The sequence below is a fragment of the Temnothorax longispinosus genome, chromosome 5 (assembly GCF_030848805.1).
Source record: "Temnothorax longispinosus isolate EJ_2023e chromosome 5, Tlon_JGU_v1, whole genome shotgun sequence".
In the NCBI taxonomy this organism is placed as follows: domain Eukaryota; kingdom Metazoa; phylum Arthropoda; class Insecta; order Hymenoptera; family Formicidae; genus Temnothorax; species Temnothorax longispinosus.
This window is the reverse complement of record NC_092362.1, coordinates 15970033-15995307: the sequence shown is the minus strand read 5'-3', so window position 1 is coordinate 15995307 and position 25275 is coordinate 15970033. Positions and strand designations below refer to the sequence as shown.

General features: G+C 45.3%; 1 protein-coding gene across 2 annotated transcripts in view; it reads right to left on the bottom strand.

The window, feature by feature from the left end:
* Positions 1-25275, bottom strand: part of Tio (zinc finger domain-containing protein tiptop) — a 149374-nt gene that overhangs the window by 90056 nt on the left and 34043 nt on the right. The gene's annotated exons all lie outside the window — the stretch shown is intronic.

Below are 25275 nucleotides of genomic sequence, written 5' to 3'. Positions count from 1 at the left end.
TTTCGCAAAAGCGGAATATGTCGACTTTTTATACAACATATCTTAATTATTATTTCAAGTTGATTCATTTCAAAGCGTATTGCATTAATTTCTCGACAAGGGCAATGTTGGTCAAATAATCGATTATGATGTAAAAAAAACAAAGAGACAATGATTTATACTATAATTTTCTTATATTAGTAAAGTTGACTGTCTGGACTGTCAGAGTGTCCACCGTTCAATTCATCCTACAAAAGCAATTACTTAATTTAATTAATAACGAAATTTAATTAATGTCCGAGTCGGTTGCGCCGCATCGGCGCAAGAAGCGGAAGGGTCAGGCGCATATGCAGCATCGCGTGTCCCCCGCGACCGCAACGAGCCGCAAAATGCGATCATAGCCGCGGAACGAGCCAACGTAGCTGCAAAGACAGACCCGCATTTGCGGCGCGGTCGCATTTCTGTAGGCTGTTAGCCGAGAGAACGAGCGGGCAAGCTCGCGCGAGCAAGCGGGAGAGCGGAGCGGAGCGGGAGTGATTTATGCTAAGTCGCTGATGCTGGCGAAGCAGGGGCCCCGTGTACACGCTGCCGGTCGGCCATCTTGGGCTCCCCTCGTTTCTCCGGGCCCTCGAACCGATTGACAGACCCGCGGTCGATCGCCGCTTAACGAACTCCCCCTTTCTTCCGCCACGCTTCTGACGCTTTCCTACTCGCCACTACCGGTGTCCTTTCCTCCTTTCCTCCTCCTCCTCCTTCTCCTCCTCCTTCTTTCTCTCCATCCTTCTGCCCCGCTCTTTACTCCCAACAATAAGACACCTTTCATTCTCTTCGTCTTCTGCTTCTATCATCCCTACTCTATCTCTTCGATTACTCCTGGGTTTCTGTTAGTCATCGTCCTCCTCTCGCAGCAGGAGGAAATTGATATTCGACTTTTTCACCGAAGCCGCCGGCAATTGATGTTAACCTTTCGACTTGAAAGCGCGGATCGGGAATGATTTGTAGAAGTTAATTCTCCTCGGTTGTTAGTACCGCGCTGTATACTTTTACGCTTCTTTACTTTCTAGATCATACTCTGGATTTAAAAACAGGTATTGAACTGAACGCGTTGTAGTCGCGGAACTCGCTTATTAGTTATTTGCGAAACCGACGGTGTAATATCTTAATGAAAAGCAGTTCAATTTTCGACGCTACACACATAAGAATGCCCCAACTGTTGCGATTTGTTTTCAAGCAAAGATAATTTTCTTGTGTTTGCAACGTCAAACTCCGAGTTCACCGAAATTTCACTGTATCGATACCTGCTTAGGATATAATTCCTTTCGGAACAACACCAAGTCCGCGAAGTGTCTACCGTCCATCTCAAAAGTTCTTTACGATGAACCTTTTAAAAAACTTTACGACGTCCTTCGAGCATTTGTATAGTCCGGGTTACACCGACAGCATAATTCGTTTACAAACGTTCCGCACATGATTGAAAAAATAGTGAGGAAATACTCGGTAAACATATTTCACCCAGCGGGTCACGCCGACGAGATCCGTCAAAATTTTACAACAGCTAGCACGTCGGCATCGGATCCCAGATGCCGGGTGCGCGGATTCTCTCCCAATTGCACCTAGCTCGTAAATATTTGGCCGGTGTCGGCGTAACTCCAGCCACCGCGCGCCGGCCCGCTCCTCCTCGCCGCGACGGCTGCTCCTTTCGCCCGCGCTCCAACCGTGAAACCCGCGCGCGGCCGTCCGTTCTGATTTCTGTCCGTCAGCGGCGGTCAGATTTACGACGCGACGTCGCGCGAGGGGCCCCTGGTTGTCGTGCAGGCCCGGGGGTCCCGGCGCGCAACAATGAAACCACGCCATTTGTCACAGAGACGCTTCCTCCGTTTCTAATAAACGTTCGTCCTACCGTCGTCGTCCGAGTCGTCGTCGTCGTCGTGGCGCGACGTCGTGCCGCACCGTGCAGCACGGATCGACCTTTGCCGTTGCTCCACGGATCGTGATCTCTCGGAGAACTCGGAGATCTCTCTCTGTCTCCGTCTCCCTCCCCTCCGCTCCCAATCGCTCTCTTCCTCTCTATCTCGCTCTCTTTCTCCGTCTCACTTCGATGCCTCGTCCAATGGCTCTCCTCACCCACTCGTGGTCTCCGATGACGAAGAGAGAAAGAGCCGGAGAAGAGTAGGAACTGCCGCAGTGGGATACAGCATGCCTACGTCCATACTTTCACATGCCGGCACAATGCACCAGACCATCGAGGAATTGTCATACAAATTGTCGCTTATTCAGCGACGATACTGAAGCGACAATGTATCCGCGTGCAGGCCTACCGACCTGTAGTCACCGTGCGGGAGACCACGATCATCGAGCGGCATTCTCCTACGGGTAAGAATATCGAAGACACGAAAGCGAAGAGAAAAGAAGCGCAACTGAATGTTACGTAGATAATTTAATGTCATTTATTTAAGTAATCGTTTGGATAATTATACCCCCTTACTTTAATAATTTTCTTCGTTAATAATTATTCATTATATCTATATGCAATATATTACTTACATGTTAACCGAACTGACTTAACACTATTAATTTTTCAAGTAATTTAGCGCTAACGTCCGGATTAGCTGAAAAATCATATCTCTATCTCCGCAAGATTGTTTTGCTCGATCATCAAGAAAGTTAAAGTGTCAATACGTGCGTCACTCGATAATCGGAACGTTGTAATTTACAACGCGACCTTATCGCGAAGTCACGCCGCCGCGGGAATCTGTCTCTTTGGACGGACGGAGGAAAAGTCTAATTAGGACAGTATGAGTTATGATCTTAAACGCGATGATAAAAACAGGCGACGCGTTTACCAGGATTTATGCGGCATAGAAATTTATGTCGCATTGAAAGCGATCCAAGGACGATTTTATTCATTCTACCTCATATGGAGAATTCGTTACCCCCCCGGGTCTAACGATATAAAAACACTTCGTATTAATAAAATCGTTCGCACACTCAAAGTATCAAGGTTGAATCAATATTAGATAACACGTCAATTGTGCGGTAGGTACGCGAAATGTTCTCGCAATATTTAACATTTTAATAAAAATGTAGAAAAAGTGTAATGTAATAAAGTTTTTAGCTAATTTTGCTTTTGTTTTATACGCGATATATTTTCTAAGCGACACATTACAATTAAATATAATGACCTATTTTCTAAATGTATATAAAAATATAATGTATCCTACTTCTTGGCTTTTTACAAAATGTTCCTCAAAATTATCAATGTATAAAATTCGAAATTTTTATAAATTTTGCTTACGGATTTAGAAAATAGTCGAACTAATATTGAACCAGTTCGCGCAAAGGGGGTTTGCTCTGGTTTTCAGGTAGCCTAATGATGCGTTTCGAAACATACTATGACAATACTAAAAATCTATAATTCATGTAACGTATATTATAGATTTTCAGTACTGTCAGCACATCTCGGAACGCACCCTAAATCGGCATCGTTCATCGGGGCACGTGTATAATGCACCGAACCGATGTGCATGACGGAGAACACAGCCTCGTCATGCTGATTCTTCGAATCATTAAGACGCGACCTCGGTCGTGTAACCCTCGTCGTCGTCGTCATCGTCGTCGTCGTCGTCACGTATAACTCATTCTGCTATCGATCACAGCATCGTCGCTCGAAGTTTGCAATGGCGCTGCTTATCGTTTATCTCGTCACCGTGGATGCATCGGACAAATGCAAGGAACGTCGGGCTTGGCCGACGCTTAACCTTTCAAGCGCCTCAATGCTTCTCGCCGAAAGTGTCACGAGCGCGACAGAGTTCTTCTGGCGCCATGTCAAAGCTACACTTCAATCGAACCGAAATAAGCGCGGGCTGAATACTTCTTGCGCTATATACTGGAACGTCACGATGACAGTTTGCTTCTTCGAGCGATACGTATAAGAAATGAACTATCTTTTGAGAATAAAATCGCGACCGTATATAATCTTCAATTATACAAACAGTTAAACAATTATTAATTTTCGTTTAATTGTGTGTATTATGTGTGTCGAATTTTATTTTTATAAAATCTTGATTTAACCAGAATACGCGATTTGGAAGATACAAAGAAAGATGGTGTTCAAATTTCGGTACAGAAATACATCTTCGAAACAAAAGAATATTAGGATATATTTTATTACCCTAAAAGAACGCGTAAGAGTTTTGGTATACCGCAGTGAGCGCCCAAAACATGGAAGGGTATATAAAGCACAAGACGATCGTTTCGGTAGCAATATCGTTGCGGATAAATAAATTCATCTGGTGACCACGATCCTCTGACGCGTGTAATGGACGAGACCCACTTCGACTTCAGGAAGAACGAACGGTAGTTAGACCGGCATGGCTGACTGCCGTTTCATAGACGGAGGTCATCCACAGTTCCCAGCCGCCAGTTTCTTTTTTCTCCCCAAACGTCACCGTCGATATTTATGGCGAGCCATAGAGGACTGAGGGGTTCGGCTCTTCGTTATACGGCGAAGAGCAGAAGCAGGGCTCGAGCGTAATTCTGTCAGCGTCGCGCTCAGGCTCGAAGAAGTCAGTGAGGAAGATGCCGAGGAAGGAAGGAACCCGCAATGGAGGTAAGATGCCCGAAGGAAAGTGAGACACAGCGAAGAAGAACATAGGGAAAAGAGACGGCGAAAGAAAGAGGGGAAAAAAGTAACTGAAACATTTCCAGCAGTGCCTGGTTGTTAGCGAACGAGAGGCAAGCCTCGTCGTAAGACGTTGTAACGGCGACCTCTGATATCTCCAGTCAAGGTTATTGTCCATTGAGGTAACACGGTAGTGTTAACCTCGCAAATTTACACGGCACTCTCTCCGGTCCAGCGGACCTTTAGTATCTTCTTTATAGCCAGCCGGGATTACGTGGCACGCGAGCTTGCGTTAGTTAACACGTGAATGGAGCTCAATGTCAATGGACGGCATTGTTAATACACCTGGCGACTGCGAACTGCGAAACGTGCATGGAACATCGTGCGCTGCGAAAACCCGTCGGGCTTGGAATTTGGGGATAATTACGCGCGATACTCGAATAAGCGGTCTCAGAGAAAATTACTTATACGTTACTTGTTATATCGATACAGAAACTACTTAAACGCTCTCCAGCACGTATCTCGCGACTAATTAGATTAACGTTCCGTCAGTCCCGACGCAAGTAGACACGTAACTATTTTAATTGAATGCCATAAATCGTATTTTTCTTTCATTAACGCAGAGTCTTCTTATTGTTTTCGCTCTACAAGTCGAGATCGCTAGCGATTTATTACAACACCAGGTTTCTCCTTACGTCTGTCTTACCGCTAGCTCGATATCAACGCGCGAATAAAACAAGTATTCGCGCGGGCAAGATAGATATATAAGATTACCCATTGCAACTCGACCGGGTTCACGCAACCCTTTTAACTTACGGGGCTGGAAAAGCCTGTTGGACAGGTGGAACGAGGACGCGCGCGAAGGCACGTTACGCATTATTCCAAGCTCATTGGCCTTCGAAACACCGAAGCCGTGGCTTCCTGCTCCGTGCGACAGTCACGTTACGTTTCGATCATCCGGTTTAGATCTTGCGTCGACGTTCACCGCGAGAAGACACGAAGGAGACTCTTTCCCGAGACGAGCCCTGTTTAAGGCTCTCGCTGCTACGTCTCTTACGGGAATCTTACACGGTGGCTTCGAAACGCGCGCACTTCGAGGAGGTCCAAGAAGCCGAGAGATTTATCGCCCGCCGCTTATTATAGGTATGAGAAACGAGTTGCACATCGTGGGTGGGTTAACTAAATGTCGCGATGACGGAATCGTCATCGTGGCATCTCATCGCGCGGGAGAAACTCACCTCTCAAAAACCCGCCGCTTGTGCGGAATAATGCAGCGCTGTTAAATCATAGTCGCGCTGCGAGCGAGACATTTGTCTTGTCGCAGATAGTTGTACAAAGCGTATCGCGCAATTACCATTGAATTAGCGTTAGAAGACGCTTGCATTATATTTCACGAATCGCGTTATCGGTATTATGTCAGCCAAAAGTGATGTTTCTCATTATTTCACTCGTTATATACTTATTTTTAATCAAAATCCTCCGAAATGTCGAAATGGCACGATATTATATTTCTGATATTTGCGGAATTAATTTAATACGGGAATTAATACAGGCGAAATTAATTTAATTGAAAAGAAGACTTACTTGCGACTCGTTCCTCGTCGTATTATCGTCATCCATAAAATTTTTTTTTAGAAAAATACAGCGGTAATCACGTATCCACTTATGGGGCAGCGGGTATCACCAAACGATGATGTATGCTAATCCACGTTTTTCGAGGTCCGGTTCAATTATTAAGTCGATTGCGTGAGAAGGCCGCCACGTTTACGCCGGAGAAAGTATCCGAGAGAGGAAAAGGATATCCCGATGAAAATATCGTAAAACGTTTTATAACCGACATAAACAGCGAACGAGAGTGAGAGCGACCCGGGTCGCTTGTGTGTTGGTGCCACTCACAGGAACACATAGATGCACCTAGGAACTGGAAGCAGGTACGTATCGAGTGACGGCTGTACTGTCATCTCCCGTATACGAGATCTCACATCTTATTATTAATTCAGCAAGTATCCCAAACTCGTCTTTCGACGAGTCGACGAGTTAAATTTTACAACAAATGACGTGTCAAATTCGAAACTTCGGTTTTTTATCGCCTCGCAATTGACGAAAAAACTGTGATAATAGAAAGTTTTGGCATCTAACACTCTTCCTCTTATTCCTTTACTTTGGCTAACAAATAAAATAAAAAAATATGTTTCGTCCCTTAGAAAAAATTCTAAGCTTCTCAAAAACTAACAAAAATTAAATTTTTAATTTTAATGATGATAATCATTAAAAGATCAACTCCATTGAAAGATACACCGATTACATTTGAAAATATTTTTGCCTGATAAAATCTCAAGCGCTTCTTCGTGGTTCATCGATGAGTTCGGTGTCATCGATGAAAGTACTATATAATTGTCGCGGACGTGACAGATAGAGAGAGTGCGGTAAACCAGTGCGGCAAAATTGCATTATCGATTTCAAAAGACATTAATGGACATTACACGTTGACGCTCTGTCTCTCTCTTTCTCCCTCTCTTTCTCTTTCTCCCAGATACATCCTATATACATGTCATTGCCAGCCAAAAATCTCGTGTATCAGCCCGCTCTCCCGTTCCTCCCGGTGAAATATTATTTTTAATATTTCCCGTGTGTATCGCTGCGAGAATTCGGACCATTAATTAATTTCGAGCCACTGTGTACCGTTTTGAATGGGGACTGTCAGGCGTGCGCCAACGCGCCGCGAAAAATTATCGTGTGTAGTGTGGCGACGCCGATTTTCGCTCTCTCGCGCGAAAACAAACAGAAATCCGGCGATCTATCCTGACGCGACGCTTATTTGGCGGAATTGGCCCCGTCGTGTCGAATTATACGGGGCTAATTCTGTTCACGCGGTCGCTCGACGCGGTAAACATTCTCCGTGGGCCAGCCAACTGCACGTAGCAAGGTGCGTGCACCACGAAGATTGTCTCCGGACCCGATTGGAACGCGAGAGGGAGCGCCCGCACCGCCGGTCCGGCCGGTTATACGATATCATAAAAGAAATCACGTGTGAGAGAGGAAGAGAGAGAGAGCAGCGGACGGAGCAGCGGACGGATGGACGGATGGACGTACGTACGGACCGATCAGGTTTAGGCAGCTGTCTGCAACCACGTCACTCAAGCTCACCGTCGGGCTCGCGGTGGAATGAATGCCTTTCATTATGAGCGTTATCGCCTGCCCAATCTCCACAACCCTTTCTGCTGCCTCTTTCGAGCTGCTCTCTTTTCTCCGATTCTCCGTAGGCTTCTTCTTCGCGGCCGTACCTCCTCATTTTCGTTCGAGGACCCACTCCTCCCGCGATAGGCACGAAGAATCGAGCGCGTGTAATCGAACGAATGAAGGGAGAGAAGGGCGACGCGAGTGAGAGTGGGTAAAAAAGAAAGCAGCGGAAGGGACGCGACGGATATTATCGTTCAACCTACCAGGATACGTCTCTTATACCTGATCGCGAGATTTATCGTGGGTAAAACCTACTCTGGGTTTTTTCTGCCATTCGTAAGCGTCCCGCTACGGCCCGGCGAAGCTGAGAAAAACAGCAATTAGCAGGTTGCATCGGGAAAAAAAGGTACTCTGCTGCGATGATTAACCGTCGTGAAATGCGCGGGAATGGAAAGACTATGCAATCCTGTCTAAACGACGGTATCGCACGAGATTTAGAGGTGACTGCGTACATATAATATAATAATTCGCACACGTTATGCCGCATAGGATTATGGAGAATGTCTTACACAAGTTTATAAGAAGTTTCTTAATTGATAAGTTAAACAGCTTATTAGGAAAATATTACAGAACAGAACGTTGCAGGAAGTAGAAATATAAGCGATGAGCATACGAAAGCGTGCGAGTTTCGAACGGCCCGGCAGGCTTGAACGCAATTAGAAAATCGACACAATTCAATCTGGAATCGCACGACACGTAGCAAAGGTTTCAGAATAAAGCGCGGAGCCGAGCAACGCGATTCTAACTTCGAGCATTGATTGGCCGATCAAGTCTATTCGATCGAGGAGAAAGATTGGAATCACAGCGATGCGTGTTAACACGTGCATGCATGTTGCGCGATTCGATGTGGAAGTAGATTTATATAGAAGTCATGCGATTGCAATTATCCTCCGGTGCGATCACAATGCCGTTTGAAGTCTTTATATCTTCTCGGCGCTTGTGGGAAACGTCCTATCGGGCATCTTATACCTCAACACTTCGCGCCGCGATCCTCCTATACTCCAGAAATCGTCCAGAAAACCTCGCGTTACCTAATCGCGAAAGTGCAATAGATCTCGCACGATAGTTATGCGATTTGATGTGCGGCGCGAGGATAACTTAACTCGCGCGAAATCGCGAGTCACGCCAGTTCAAAGTCTTCATCTTCCCGAGCGCTTTCGCGCGGGGAGCGTTTCATCAAATATCTTACATTTCAATATTTACGTCGTAATTTTTCACCCACCGGATACAGCGAAAAAAATTGATATTATCGAATTGCATGCCGTTGGTTGTACGTTACAACGGACTGGCTCATACATCACATTCAATATCCCCGTTCCACAGCACGTATACGAAAATATTTCCGGCTGCGCATTGTTCGCGCGCGCAAGCGCGCGCTACGATCACACTTTAATCATCCTCGACGAAAACAGCCGCGAGATAAAAACCGCCTCTCGCGGATTAACAGATCGAGCGGCGCGTGACTGCACCACTGTCAGCGGTTCATTATCGTCGAATGAATAATTGAGTTATAATATGCCCGTCCCAGATTATACCGATCTCTTACGCGCTGCCCCGCGCGCTGCTTGATCGCCGGTTACCGGTTCGTTAGTAATGCCTCGGCACTCTCGCCGCGCGATCGCGGCTCGCAGATCGCGCGAGCACGACTCGAACAAGGTGCCAAGCGATTTTTTTCATGTCAATCGTCGGGATCGCCGAGGCGAGGCGAGGCGCGGCGAGGCAAACGGTTTTAATCGTAATGGCGACCTATCGGTGTCTCGCCGCAAGATTGATAGCTCGTCTGACGAAAGGGTAATTCTCGGTACGCGCACACATCGGCACGAGGAAGGTCAATCGCGCCTAACCGCACACTTATGCGAACGCGTTCACGGTAGGCGTGTTGAGTGTGAAATTTGCATGTTAATTTATTCCGCGCGATCCGCGCCGCGTGTACATGTGCGCTCGCCTGTGCTCGGGCTCACGTTTCTTTCGCGTTCCCGTAATTTTCTCTCTCTTTCCCTCCGTCTCGCTTTCTGTCACTTGTTCCCCTCCTGTGAATTTGACCGCGCCGTTAGACGCGGCGCAGCTTTCGCGCGAGAGCGGAAACCGGCGGAAGCGTCGGTTGCGGCCTCGTTATCCGGAAACGGTTTAACGGACACGTGGGTGGCGCGTTCCTAGAAGTGCAATGTACCTTACAGTCGCACCGACGTAACTTATAACTCTCATAAACCAAGATATTCCGAAGTAATCTACTTCCGAAGTAATATGTATATAATAATTCTCTATCTATATATAGAATTCTAGATATATTTCGGATTATTTAATAAAAACAAAATTTTCTAAATCTAAATCTAAATCTAAAAAAAAAAAATAAACAGTGACACCACTTCACCGAAACCTTTTTTTGCATTTTCCAAATAATCACTCTGTTCGCGGAAAAATGCGATCACTTTTAAGCTTTGGATATTGAAATACCTTGCGTGCTGCTGATGACAATTAAAATCGCCTTCTACTGTTTACGTCAGTTTTTAATTTCTACGGATATTCGTGGGGCGTGTTGCGCGTTTCGTCGTCAGTAAACAGCCAATAGGCTTCACGCGCAGATAGATATACCAATTTTAACTGTCAAAAGACTCCACCTCCCCCCCCACTTCCAAAATATGATACGGTTGGCACAACAATCGATTAACAATCGAGTTTAATACTTGTCACAATATGACCGGAATATCGTTTAGGAAGGGTTAAATTTCAGCCCGCAGCCGCGTCAACGCGAAAATATACCGCCTCTGTAATATCGCCGGTAATTAGCCGATCCGCTAGCTTTCGCAGTCGAGTATCCTCGCTCAAATGAAAACCAGTTCTCGAGTCCTTGCGCTGCAACAACGTGCTATCATCGAGCGGAGTTCTATCTTCCGGTGGCGCGCTGCGAATCTCATGTTCACTTTTACGGGCAGTGTAAATGCGACGATATCGGTTGTATATGAACAGGCAAGCCATGACAAGCCGGACACCTCGACACTCGGGCTTCCTAATGATCAGTAAGCTGCCTACCGGGGAAAAAGACGGTTTTCAATGCGACCGATACGACGGGCTGCGTTTGATCGACGCTTCGTCTCGCCTCTCTCGAGATTCAAACGCGATCTGGGATTCTCTCCATTAGCCAGGCTTGAAACGTCAGCCCATCCGGCATTCGACGCTTATTGTACGTATTCATCGCGGTTATACTCGCCGACTCGACTTGTTTCACGGATTATCTCCCGGCACGGCATTCACAGGACCGACACTCGTGTTAAGAAGTGTCCTATCACTTCCGTGACGAGCGATCATTGTCGATAACCGCGGGATTATCATCGAGTTGAGTCTCGGAAAGATTTTATTATAAATAACGTCTTTTTTTCAAGTCCTCGAAACAACCGGAAATTAATGCCGTAATAGGAAATGACATTCTACTTTCGTTGATAATTTATCGATTGACAAGTAATATTCGTGCGACCAATTGCGATTTAATATGATCCGATGCATGGAACGAGTTGCCTAATCAGCGTTCGGAGTTACAATCGGTCGGTATATTCCACCGATGATCAATCAATTGAGCTGTCATGTCTTTTTAGACTAGCGAAGGTTTCGAGTCTCTTTTTTCCGATACTAAACGTGTTAATTACGTAAGAATATTGATTTTTCCATAGAGCTTGCATTCTTAACGTAACTTCAATTATAACTAAACCGACAAGTTGATTTAAAAAAATACATGCTATATTCTTTTGTTATGTTATATATTGCTCTAAATCTCAATATTATTATATACATGAAAATGATTGAAATTACCAAAATGACAAAACGTATCCCTTTTCTTGCCCGCAAAAATTTGAAAGGCAAAATGCCGCGCGCGTTATAAATATCTTACAAACATATACCAAATATGGAAAAAAGATTAAATCAACTGAATGTTGTCGCTCTAATTTTTGTTTTCTTATTATCGTTGTGCGAAGTGCCCTTTTCCCGCTGTAATTTCCCGACCGCGGATCTTTCGCGACGATCGCACGAGTGCGCAAAGCCAATTGGCTGCGTTTCTTGGGGCGCATTGAGCGTCACTTCGAGCAATTGACTTTGATCCGTCCGTGTACGCGCGTAACATTGAACGCAATTACGGTCAATTTACAATGCCTCTGTCTCTCCTCGCCTCTGCCTCCCCCCTGCTCCGGGGGCCGCGCCGTCCGCCAACCAGCCGGCCCGGTAATCGCCCGTAGGTGGATAGGGCCGCGTATCGATTGCTTTCGGGATTCCGTCCGATACTGCGAGAACGCAACCAATTAATGCGCCGGCACGCGAGTGCGGCGTGGGCGTCCGCGAACGCGACCGCGGGCCGTTATGATTTTTCATGGGTAGCGGCGGGCCCGTTAAGCGGCGCTCTCGCAGCACTCGCATCGGTCGTCTAACATGAATCAACGTTTTAACCGATTGTAACTAAACTCCGGCAATTGTAACTAAATGTTCCGGCGAGAAAATACAGCTGGGGGGAAAAAAACGCGCCAGTTCGTGCAAATACGATCGCGCACGTATACGTTTTATAGCCACATATTTTTTAAATTTTTTTATTCTGTTTCCTCAAAAGGTCACTTGATTAATAAAACTTTTTCTCTTGTAGAATACATCGAATTGTTTCGAATAATATAATATATCGATTTTTTTTACTAACTTAATGTTATTAGGCAGTCAAAATGGTTTTAAGTAAAAAAAAAACAATATTTTTTGCCGCATAACTGCATAACAAATCTTTGAGATATCCTTGATGTGTGGTACATACGATATCTCAATTTATTAAATACTGCACAATTATAACAGCTAGAGGATTCTGATCTAGCGCGACTTTGGAATGAAATATCGCATAAAATTAATTTCTCCAAGTTCGAATCGCCGAACAAAGGCAACGGAGAGATAGCCATCGACGCGACACCTGTCATCTCATCTTCGACGCGACTCCGCAATCATCCACGCATCCCCCAGCTATCAAACTGGCCCCAAGAATCTAATCGGCCGCGTCGAGACGGCGATTCGTAATTTTCATCTTGACTCCTCTCAGTCACGGTATCGACGCGAACTCGAGGAGAATGCGAGGCTCTCTCCCTCCCTCTTTCCCTCAAACACACACACAGACAGCACCCACACATTTGTGCCCGGCATGGCATAGGGGCCACGTATAGTCGGATAGCCGGTCGGCGTCGGACGTATAGGCCGTTTCGTGCCCAGTCACCGTTAAAGCCCGCGGATTCGAGTGGACGTGACTCTCCGTATAATATTACATCCTATTAGGAGCCGGAGTAACTGCCGGGCGAAACGCGACAGCGGATAAACGGAAGGGGCAGTGCCTCAAGATGCGTGCCACCCAGCCGTCACACGTCGGAGTAATATGACGTTTCGCAGTTAACATACGGCCCCGCCATCCACCTATTTAGCGTGCACTACGGTCCGGGTACCTGGCGCGTCATGCGTTCGCCGAGTACTCGAGCACTCGCGCCCGCCAATGTGTCCAATTACTTTTGCTCTCTCTCTCACGTCCCTACTGCCATATCGTGTCGATCGCGCCGATTAGGTCGCCCGGTTCCTCCGCTATCGGCCCTTTGAAGAATATGAGCCCTTGATGCGTGATTTTCTGTTAGCAGACATATAAATCTGCATGAATCTCTTTGGAGAGATCGATAAAGTTTGTTTGGAAGCTTTAACGTGAATATCTTATCTTTGTCTTGTCTATGAATTGTTTGAATTTGGCTTAATAAGAATTAATTACGAATTAAATGATTTCTTAAAAGATATGAGAATTTTTCAGGTATTTTTAGAATACATTTTTCCAAGAATATTGTAGAAGTAAATTAAGCTAAGGGATTGTGCGATCTTTATCTTCCCCTTTGAATTTGCAGCAAACTGACGCTCACTGGTCGCATCCATTTTCATCCTGCTGCCCTCGTTCCTGTGCGGGGGGTGACCGCGTTGTTTACCAGCCAAAGTTTCGTGGCATACATCGTGTATCCAGGGGGTTAAGTAATAATCCGCAACGAGAGCGAAAGCGTTGCGCCATGTTTAAGCGGATGCATCTACATATTTGATCTTGTAAATTAGTCTATCGCGTGAACACAGTCGGCACTACAAAAGTTTATGATTGCTTAATCTTACGATAAATTCCAATTTAAATAATTAATCTCGTGATTTGTTTACCGCTTGCCATCTCCCGGATTTCTTGGAGAGAAAAGAACGTGCTTTTCCCGAATACATCTTTTATTTACACATCGTGATAATTCGCGGTCATATATCAGTTACGAACATCTATCTTCTTCACAGCACGATTTCGGACCCACGTGGCGTGAGTAGTCCTCTGTCTGAGGGAATCTACAGGAAATGCTGGAGGAAGGGTAAGCGAGGGATGGCTTCGCGTTCTTTCGCGGGGATAGACGGGGTGGGGTGGGATCGCGCCGAAGGAAAATTTCGACTATAAATAGCAGTGTATTCTAAACGAGGTACAGAGAGCGCATTGGATCTAAATTATGAATTTCATCAGCGGCAGTCTGCCGTTTCATTCCGCGTTTTAGCCTCCCCTGACGGCCCCCGCTCCTCCCCCTCGTCTCTCCGCCTTGTCTCTCCTACATCCTTCTCTTCATCTTGTCTTCCACGAGCCGGCTGGCCGTTGCCGCGTCGCTCCCCTCGCCTCCCACCTTCGCAGAGGTCGCTCCGCTGCCCCCGCGCGCGCGCGCGCGCGATACCTTTTAGCGCAGGCACGGGAGATGAAAAGTTCTGGCGAAGACATAAAAATGCGGCGCTGCATTTCCCTTTTAAAATAACGCCCTTTGCTCCTTTTTCAGTTTATTATTATCAAGTTGTGCAGCCTGCATTCTCCGCTCTCGTCCATCCCTCCGCATCCCCCCGCATCCCCCAGGCTACCAACGGCGCCTTAGGCACGTATAACACGCGAAAGCCACCCCCGTTGTTCCCCTCGCGCTTCTCCTCGTTCATCCCCCTACGGTTCCTGCGCGGCTCGTAGAACTGCATGCGTAACTTCGCGTTTAGGAAGTTTCCGTTATGAGAATTAACGCCTGGTGTTTACCTAAGTACGAACGGGAGGCTGTCGTCTGCGAGGCGTATCTACGCGATCGTTTTTTTTAGATGTTCCGAAGACAATGAATATCGATCAGCCGCAATAATTTCGTAAAATCTTTGTCTCACAATGATTTTATAGTTCACATGTCAGAACTCAACTTGTCTGAACAAATCGGTTTTAAAAATATTTAAACAATAAGATAAATATCAATAACGTTGTCTAAACTCAATATTAATTATAATACAAGTGTTTGGAAAATTATAAAAATATTAAATTACACGTTTCTATATATACTTTGATTTGTATATGATTGATACTTCTTCGTAACTTCGTGAACGATGTTATTTTTGCGAGAATCGAATCTAATTTCTCGGAGATCTGAACAGACTTTCATAACGTTCCATGTCTTAGGCGCGATAAATTTCACTCCGCCGAAATTTACGCGCGGTTGAAAATAATTACAGCAAACTGGAGCGAGCGCGAGTTTCCCCGCTGGCCGAGTGTGAAAGCCGCCGGTGGCCTTTATTTACAGCCCCGCATCATCGTGAATCATCCGTGATCGGCTTCTACCTGTCGCTATGCGTACGCATTTGAGAACAAATAAGCGAACGATGAAGAGGAGGTGAAAGAAGAGGACGATGAGGAGATTTTTCGGGCAGCCGCGGACATCGTGTCCACCTTTCCAATAAATAACGAGATAATCTTCAGTGAAATCAGGCGAGTTATATCCGCCATAAAGATTGACCCACGTTGCGGACAGGTATAAGAACGCGCGTGTATGCGTTCTGACGAACGCACGCATACGCAAGATTCGAGTGATTTACCGATGATTATCGGGCATTCCGGACTTTCTGAGACAGCGGGGTAAGACAGTGGGAGGAGGGGGCTCTTCTATCTCGCCCGTGGAAGGATTTTGAATGAAACAGGAGGCAGCATCAACGTTCCCGTTTCACGACAGGTTGAAAGACGACGGCATGGCATTGAGGCAGATAGCACCGCAGGATAGAAGCGCGTCGTTTCGTCGGAAATTTAGGGAAGTGAATTCTTAATAACCGACGCGTTTAAGACCCGCCCCGCAAACTGCTGTTCTCGGTCGGGCATATTTTTCACCGTTCGCGATGATGCCGAGAGAAATGTATTACCATCGCTCGAGAGTGAATCGCTTGTATAATTCTGTCCTACTTTTGAATCTTCAAACGTGTTTCGCCAGGTTTAACGACATAATTATGTTACGTTTGATAAGAAGCTATATTGCTCTTAGACATTTATTAAAATACTAATAAATCGCATACACATATACGTATTTCGACATGATAATAAAGTAGAAAGTTGATCACATGACAGCAGCGTTAGACTTCTTTCTTAAGTGGAATGCGTTGAGCTCTTTTGCAATCTGTCGTTATGCAAGATTTGTACCGAATACTCATGAGTATACAGTGATAAGCAATTAAACAGAACGAATAAGCGGCGAGAAAACGATTATTCTTAATAATATTTTAATATGCTAGTTGGCAGGATTTAGTTAGTAAAATTTACGGATCAAATGGTGCAGTAAAGCGCCATGAATTATAATAATTATTGTAATAAGACTTAATAAGCAGATTATGACAGCAAATTATAACGCGTAGTTAATTGCCAACGGCAGAATCAATTTGCAGGTATTTCAGGAAAATACCAGAGATATAAATGCATGCATCGTTCTATTTTACAAATAGAAGAAAATCTTCATATAGAATTGTATGTATTTCATATGAATTCAATATAGTTGTCGCGAGAGATACTCTCTCACTATTGTCCAATCCCAGTAAAGGTCAAGTATACTCTTTTTCCCAGTTTCCAAATATACCAATCGATAGAAACTTTACAAACTTCATTCGAAAGCTATACATATACACGTAGCTAAGATAAAAAATATCTCAACTGGTATTCGGCAAGAAAATCTAAGTTTCAATTGCCAAGTGATCAAACTACACCATACCGTAATGCACTCCCATCGTGAAATCCCGAATTAAAGTACGTACAAAATAAACGAAAAGTCAATTAAACATACGTATATGTAAATCCGCGAAGCCTACGTGACTCTACAGGATAGAGAATTAAAGTTCTACAGAGCGGAAAATTGAGATTATGCTCACGGAGGGTTCGCAAATCAGACCCAACGATTGCATTAACGTCACGCGGTCATCCAAACTCCTCGAGCGGTCTGCGCCCGACTCGAGACAAAGGGCGATCTCGGGTCCGTCGTCGGTGACGCGACCTTGGATCTTATGACGACCGTGTGACGCGAGGAAGCTGGTCCCCGGCTGGTCCAAAGGCGCTGCGCGGTAAACCTATTTATAGGCGCCCCGACAAAAACACGAATGACGACGGCGGGGCGCGAAGTGCCTCCTTCGGACTTCGGAAGAGGCTGGAGATTGTGCGAAAAGGAGACGAGAAGGTGGCTGGAAGAGAGGAAGAAGGACAAGGAGAACGAAAGTGGAACGGAGGAGAGAAAGAAAGAGGGAGAGAGAGGGGGGAGTAGGGAGGGAGAGGAAAGGAGAGAGGTGGAAGCAGAGAACTTGATCGGGCGCGACGCATGCGAAAGGAGGAAAGAAACTGTCGATCAAACGTCGCGAACGTCCGAGGCGTCTGTCTGGAACGAAGACGTCTCCATCAGCCGTCAGATCGAGCAACACGCTTCTCGCTTCTCTCATTTTTATTACCGCCCCAGGACCGTACCGACTCTCGACGCCTGTCGGTTTGAATATGGACGGCATAGTTAAGTAAAACGGTATTAATTCACCGTCGCGCGATTGACGTATTCGTAATGCATCCTGAAAGTTTAACCGGTTAAAACGGTGCATTTTGCATTGTGACTCGCGACACGTTTTCTGAGTTAAATGTCGTCCGCATGACATTTCTCAAGCTTAAACGTGGCGACCCAAATGTTCTAAATATTATTGTGAAATATTTTTGGGAACAACGATCTCATTGTGAAATTCATACGAAGACATGTACGTTATTTCGAAAAAAAGTAACATCGAATTCAGATATATATATATATATATATACATATATATATATCAATATATATTTTTTTTTACAGTCTGCTATTGAAACGCTGTTTTGCTTTAGTAATCGATCTTCATAAATAAGCTCTTCGCATCTAGCATCTACCTATATAAAAATTTTTTTGTTCTACTTTCGTTTATATTTTGAACTTTCGCCTGTCTGAAACATTTAATATTCGTCACTTAAATAGGTGAAACATGACGATATTTCTCGAGCGCGCGGAATAGTCGCGAATGACGCTCATGGTTTCGCGTATATCTGAAAGGAGCAATTATAATTAATCGGCGCGTAGATGAGCTCGCTGGGCTAAAAACGACGTGCCGATAACGATGCGCGCGCACTGACTTCCGCTTCATTCACTTTATGCGAGCTTACTCGTTTCTAACGCAGACACTCGGTGTCTTGTTCGATCCGTGACCCATTTAAGTCAATAATTTATAGATTCATACGATCGCGATATCCATCGCGTGCCTCGTCGCAATGCCTTTGCACGTGCGGTCTGCGAACTAATCATCCGCATAAATAAAATTGCCTTAGAGACGAAGATTCAAGCGCTATAGCTAGACGTCGTAAAACGTATCTTTTTACATAGACGTCATTATTTACAGTAAGAGATCAATGTGTTGAAAAAAAAAAAGTTTATCGCGCGGTAGAGACCCGACTTCCCTGCGTGCAACTTTTAGCGTGTGAAATTTTCGCGTTTCTGCGCGTCTGCTGTTGAGATGCGCGCTCACATTGCCAACCGAGCCTGGACCGCGCGCTTTTCATGCACGAAGCTAGTTAGAGGGCGAGTGTACCACGAGGAAACGAACCGATAAAACGCGGAGATAGTCGGGGACTGCGAGCCTCATAGTATCCCGAAGTGTCGCAGCTAGGTGCGACATGGTTGAACGGTATGATTATCCGTTCCCGCGGGAGTCGGCCCGCGCGCGCGCGTGTGAGAGAGAGAGAGAGAGAAGGAGGAAGAAGAGAAAAGAACGGAGAAACGAAGGGGATGGAGAGTCGGGACGGCGGGGACGGTTATTAGCCGGTCGCTGTTGTCGTTTTATCTTCGTGCTCAATTAGCAAATATCATTCCGTAATGCGACGTGACGCGGGCCCACCACTGAAAAGCGTGCAGCTGCATCGCCATTGAAAAAAATGGAGAAAAAAAAATCGACGTTAGCGGAGAAAAAGAGGAGGAATGAGAGAGAGATGAAAGGAAAGAAATGACTGCGCACGAAAATTTTCATTGGCCTTTTAGAAAGCCGCGAATAATTCTGGCTGACGTACGTAATAATTATTGTCGCGATGTGTGCCGCGCGTATCGATACACGATCGGAGCCCCTCATACTCCTGTCGTCGAAAGCGGCATCGATCCGACGGTTTAAACGTGCCGCTGCGCGAACCCGGGGCTCCACGGAGCGCCGAAGTCATGTGTATCCGACGGTACGCGCATTGTAAATTACATATGTAACGGTCAATTACTTAACCGCATCTCTCGACGGCCGTTCCCGGAAGGTGCGCGGCGCGGCGCCGAAGGCGCGAATGCGACCCTCGTGCGAATTAAGCTTATTTATGCCCATTGTGCGCGCCTCTCTTCCCCCTTTTATATGGCGCGCGTAGGCACGATCGAATCGCGTAAATACCTCACGCGCGACGTAATGAGCGGGGAAAACAATTATCGCGGGCGCGAGCCCTCGCAAAACCGGTGGTCGTTAATATTCATAAAGTGACTTCTGCTTCGGAGGTGGACCGAGTCGATTGAACGAAAACGCACAATCGGCGCTCGTCGATTGTATCTTCTTCATTATCATTTTTATCGGCGCGAGGTGTCGCGCTTTCGCCGAGAAACTCGTCGATTCGGGCCCCGATCGTCGTTTACCGATATCGTGGATTTTAGCCGAGCGAGCGTTCTGCGTGCCGGAAACAATTTATTAGATGCGCGATCTTTTTTTTTTTTTTTTAATTGCATTTTTGTGTAACGCAGAGCGCGCCGTGCACGGCCGATAATTACGCGCGGTGCTGATTATTCAACCAGGCCAATCAGACCTCTCATTGATTCGGGAGTGGACTGAAGGGTGACTTTTAATTGAATTCTTCCCGTATAAGCATCGCAACTTTGGAGACGCGCATTATAATTTATTCAAACGAGCAACCCGAGATTTGCATTTTGTGCACATTTAAAAGAAGATATTTAAAGGAACAACTTCGGCTAAAGTTCTAAAATGTTTACTTTGTAACTTTCGATGCAAGTACAACTTAGGTCGCATTAATTGGCGAATTTAAGGTATATATATATATTTTTTTTTTTTAAAGGTTGTAATGAGCGCTCAAGGCATATAAGTTGGCTAGAATGTCACAAATTCTGCAACGTTATAGCAGTACATGTCTGTTGCATCGAAAATATGTGCCGGCGAATTAAAAACGGAAGAAGCCAGAGATTCTGTATATTCTGTTGCTCCGCAACAGAAGCTCAAGTCGGATTATCACCGTCTACCATGTCACAACTAAACTGCTGTCTGAATGCATCAGAGGTGAAAAATAGAGCGGTCCCTATATATGCTCGCTATGGGCTATAGGCATCGTTCTAAATAGCCGAGGCCGTTTAGAAATTTATTCAGAGTGCAGGCGCGTCCATTGTCCGGTCACGTCGGTTGCCGAACCGGCGGTGGAAAGTCCGGGCCCCCGAATCGGGCCCCGCATTTCGAGGCCGCGCACGTCCGATGGCACGCACGTAAAAAGCCTCGGTCCGACAGGCGCCGCGACACCTCGGCGATCACCCACCCGTCAGCGCGGTGACGAGGGCGTAGAGATAGAAAAATTGAAAGCGAAAACGCGGCAACGAAAAAAAAGTGCGCTAATGACAGAAGGAGAAGGAGGAGAAAGAGAAAAAGAAGGAGAAGATGGCGATGATGACGATATGGTGGTGGGTAGAACGCGAAACCTCGAAGAAGGAGCCAAAGAAAACGACTGGTCGACAGTGCACGGTGGTCAGTCAGGTCGATGTCAGTCCGCTAATTGGCAGCCGTGTCGCATAGAGGTAGCCCGGAGCCGGTTTGTGTAGCTGACTGCCCGTCGCGTAATTCGTAAGCGGTTCTTGCCCCTACTTTCGCGGCGCGTCTCCTTCTCTCCCGCTCGATCTTCTCGATCCTCGTCGGTGCTCCGCCAACTTGGCCTCCCACCTTCTTTGGCTACCTCCTCGCCACGACGTGCCGTCACTCCGTCACGGCCACCTCCATCCGTATACGATTGCATCTCGCGCGAGAAGTTGAAGCGTGGGTATTTTGAAAACAGAGTAATAGCTGTCGATGCATTTTTTTTTATTTAGGTATCGCCGATGTGAATAGCAAATATCATTGACGAACATCTATGCTAAGCAGTTAAATAGTATGTCGCGAAGTTGTATATTAAAATTAATTAAGGATAAAAGCTGTGTAAATCAGATTTGCGAAGTAGAAATCATAATATCCAACATCAATGCTACTTCAAAACGTTGACTCGTGAGAATATAAATCCATAAATAATTCGAACCAAAAATTAGCTTTGTTAGCTTTAAAATTCGTCAGTTGTGATATGGAATTATCGATCAATTGCAAGATTTAGTATAATCGTCATTAGAGACATGGACCGGAGTTAGATGATAATTACATCATTAAATTAGCTTACAGTCAACAATCTAGAGTGACGTATATATAGGACTTTGAATAATTTAAAAAATGTCACTTGCGGCAACGACAGCTGTAATTCAATATTATGATGGCCCGCATCATCTGATTATCTGGTATAAACAAAATTAATTATCGTTAATTTATGTTGTCATTATCGTAATATAAATCTTCAATGATAAATGATGTAAACGTCGCGACATAAAAAAATTGCACATAATTGAGACAATGTTCAAAATACATTCATGTGTTTCAAATTCAATATTTTAATAGAGAACTTAAAACAATAAGCCTCTCTGCTATTCACAAAGTTAGATACATTACAATTGCTCTAAGCTGTTGCGAGATTTACCCGCAGCTATAGCTAATATCCTAAACATCGTGGAATAGCGACATAATGACCTGTGGATACGCAGGTACCTTTCTATCGCGCTTCTCCTCTATGCGTTTATACGTGATGCGTGGGCGACTTGAACGGAACGGATAACGACGGAGGAGGCGGAAGAAGAGGGAATGGACGCGAGCTGACGAGACAACGTATTCCCGCTCGCATACCTCCGAGCGCCGTTAGTTTGTGTAGGACACCGGGACACCCTGGGTGGTCCCCTCGCGTCGGTTCACATATATATGAGCGAGTGTCTTTCCTGGTCGCCCGCGATGCTTTTTCTATCAATCGTAACTCAAGGTTGACGCATGGTGCTTTTAAGCACCTTTCGTTCGCCGCGAACAGGACAGATACGTAGCTTAAATATCGTCGAAGAATCGAGAAGGATGCCACGGCTTAAAAAAAGAAATATAATCGATAGAGTCAGACTCGCGTACTTCAGAATGAAAATATCATTCTTATCGCATATGCGACATTATCGTGTCGCAGATGTGATAAGAATAAATAAGATTGAAATCGTTCAGCGGTGCTAATTGAGGACGCGAGAGAGAAAATACTGTTCGATATCAATGACAGAAGCAATATGTGAAGAGATACCGCTCTGATGGATTAATTTATAATCGATCAAGTTTTTCTTCAGACTGATATCCGAAACTAAATCACCGATACGAGAATGTATGAGAAAAGATATGATTGAGTATATTGTTGCACCGTGGATATTGATCTGGCCGTAGAAAATGTGAGAGCGCGCGCTCGTATAGGGAGGCAGCAGCTCTGATACGTAGAAACCGCAGCGTGTGCCTGAAAGCTGATGGATGTTCGGATGTTCGCGACTCGAGATTGACGGGCGCCTTTAAGCACCTTTTGTTAATGCCACTTGCCCTCGTATTCGAGTATTAGGTCGAGTCATTAATGAAAGAGTAATTTGTCCGTCATCTTTCGCATGTCGGTGCGCGCTATGCATCGGAAACGGTGAGAGCTCGGCAATTCTCTTTCCTTTTCGTTTTCGTTTTTTTTTTTCACCGCGCACAACTTCGGCGGAGCTTTCATGCATCGCGCGGTGCCGTAATATGCGTGTAGCGGAAAACGCTCGCTCGGGGAACTTCGAACGTCACCGGCAGAGGCGGAAGATGACGTTGGAGCGTGGTATAGAAAGCGGGAGATGGAGAGATGGCTACTTCAGTGTGTTGCTGGCTTTGGACGGATGGCCTGTCGTCGGCAACTTAAGATTGATAGAAACCTTTAAGCCTTCACGGTCCGGCATAGAGCTACTCCCGCCGTTAATTTCGAGCCAATGTGACGCGAACTCGCTGTTCACCGATGAGCCATTTTCATCGAGTAATACTCCGCTCATTCCAAATGTTTTAATATTATAAACATTAATTTTCGAGGAAATTGAGAAAAGTGAAATAATAAAAATTTCTATAAAAATGAAAAACTAATCATACAGATATACTATTATTTTAGCAAAAACTTTAATTACGGATTGTAATCGCTTTCGCTTAAACCTGTTAAAGAAGTTAAAATCAATTTAGATTTACATTTTTCCTAACGTTAATTTTCATTAACGATTCCCAAAGTTATTCCGATGTTTTTTTTTTATTTTGTATGTTAAAGCTAAATATTTAAATATCTCAGATGAATATATAATTCTCTCTATATATGTGTAATTGCGATCAACGATGATTAGCTCCGGTCAAGAATATTTTCACACTTCTCGCGGGATCGGTCGTGACGTCGTTCTCCACGCGGGCGTTCGTTAAGAGAATGTCCGTCCGTCAGTAACAAGCGCGGAAGATGACGTTAGAGGATGGTACAGGGAGACGGAGAGCGGTAGGTAGGTGGAGGCGGCTGCTATCTGCACCGTGGCTGACACCTGACGGATAGCCTGGCGTCGGCAACGCGGGATATTAATTTGGTAATTTATGAGGCCCGATTAGGCACCGCTATCTGTCGAGCTAATGCGCGAGCCGTTGGCAGGTCATCGCCAAAGGGCCCTGAGTTTCCTGCCACTAGAGGCCCTTCCGCGTCAGGGACAACGCCGGGAGCTAAGGTCGAATATCCCGTTAACGTAGCGCGATGTTACGCGTTTCCCTACGTTCGCACCGTTCGCAGACACACGAATCAAATGTGAATACCGAATGAAAATTGTAATTGAAATCGCATGGTATAGAACTTCATTAAAATTGATCTCTTGTAATTAATATTTTACATGTTTTTATAAATCACATACAAAAATCGTGTCTCTTTAATTATCTATATAACACCTTTGAGAACTTTAGAAAAATATTTTTTTTTTCGTACATTTTTTCTTTGACAATTTATATTAGCAACTAAAATTAAATAATCATAATTTTAATAACAATGACATATCTGAATATGTAAAAATTAATTATTCAATCGACATTACACGGTTATTTGTTTAAAAAATTTAATATTGAATGTCTTAATCATCTCGCAGATTCAATTTATATATAAATCATGTTTTTTTTGTTCTAAATAAAAATATCTTCAATCCGATAAAAGATGTCAAAGGGGCAATCTAATCGCGAGATCGTGCTTCGGCAGCTGTCATAAATCTACCGTTGTTTACTCGCATTTGCTTACCCGCGAGTGTTTCCCCGCGCATTTAGCGACAGGTCTGATCGACGAGTTTGCCAGTGCGACTTCGCTCTTCGAGGATATACATATACAGGGGCTTCTACCTTCGGCCCCGATCGACCCACCTAAGCCGCGTTACTTCTGACATGTGATAGATGGATGCACAATGGAAGAACACGCGTGCGCGCGTGCGTGTTACCGCCGCCCGGATGTGTGGGTATCGTCGTAGGTGGATGAGGATGAATGGCTCTCGTCAAACGGAAGGGACCGCCCGCCGTTTCGCGCCATAATACTCGTCCGCGTAAGAGGCATAGTAGGTCGGCTTATTGATGACCACGCGGCTACTTACCTACGAGAGAACAAGATATTTACCGAGAGGCTCGGGAGACCCGCGGAGTTGCCTGCCACCCGGGCTTTTTCGGCCCCACCGCCCGTGTACCATTTTATTAGCGAGCGTATTCCGAAGGATATCGATTGTTATTTACAATTACCTCGCTCTCGAATCTCACCGGTATCCGAAGAGAATTCAATTATACACATGTTACTCAGAGTTACGAGGAAAAAGATGGATTTTTTTTTAGCTTCCTACCCAAATTTTTCCACAAATAATCATCGACACCTTGGACGCGCGAAGCCGAGAAATATTATTGCGTAGCGAATCTTTTTTCTCGACGCGCGAGTTTCA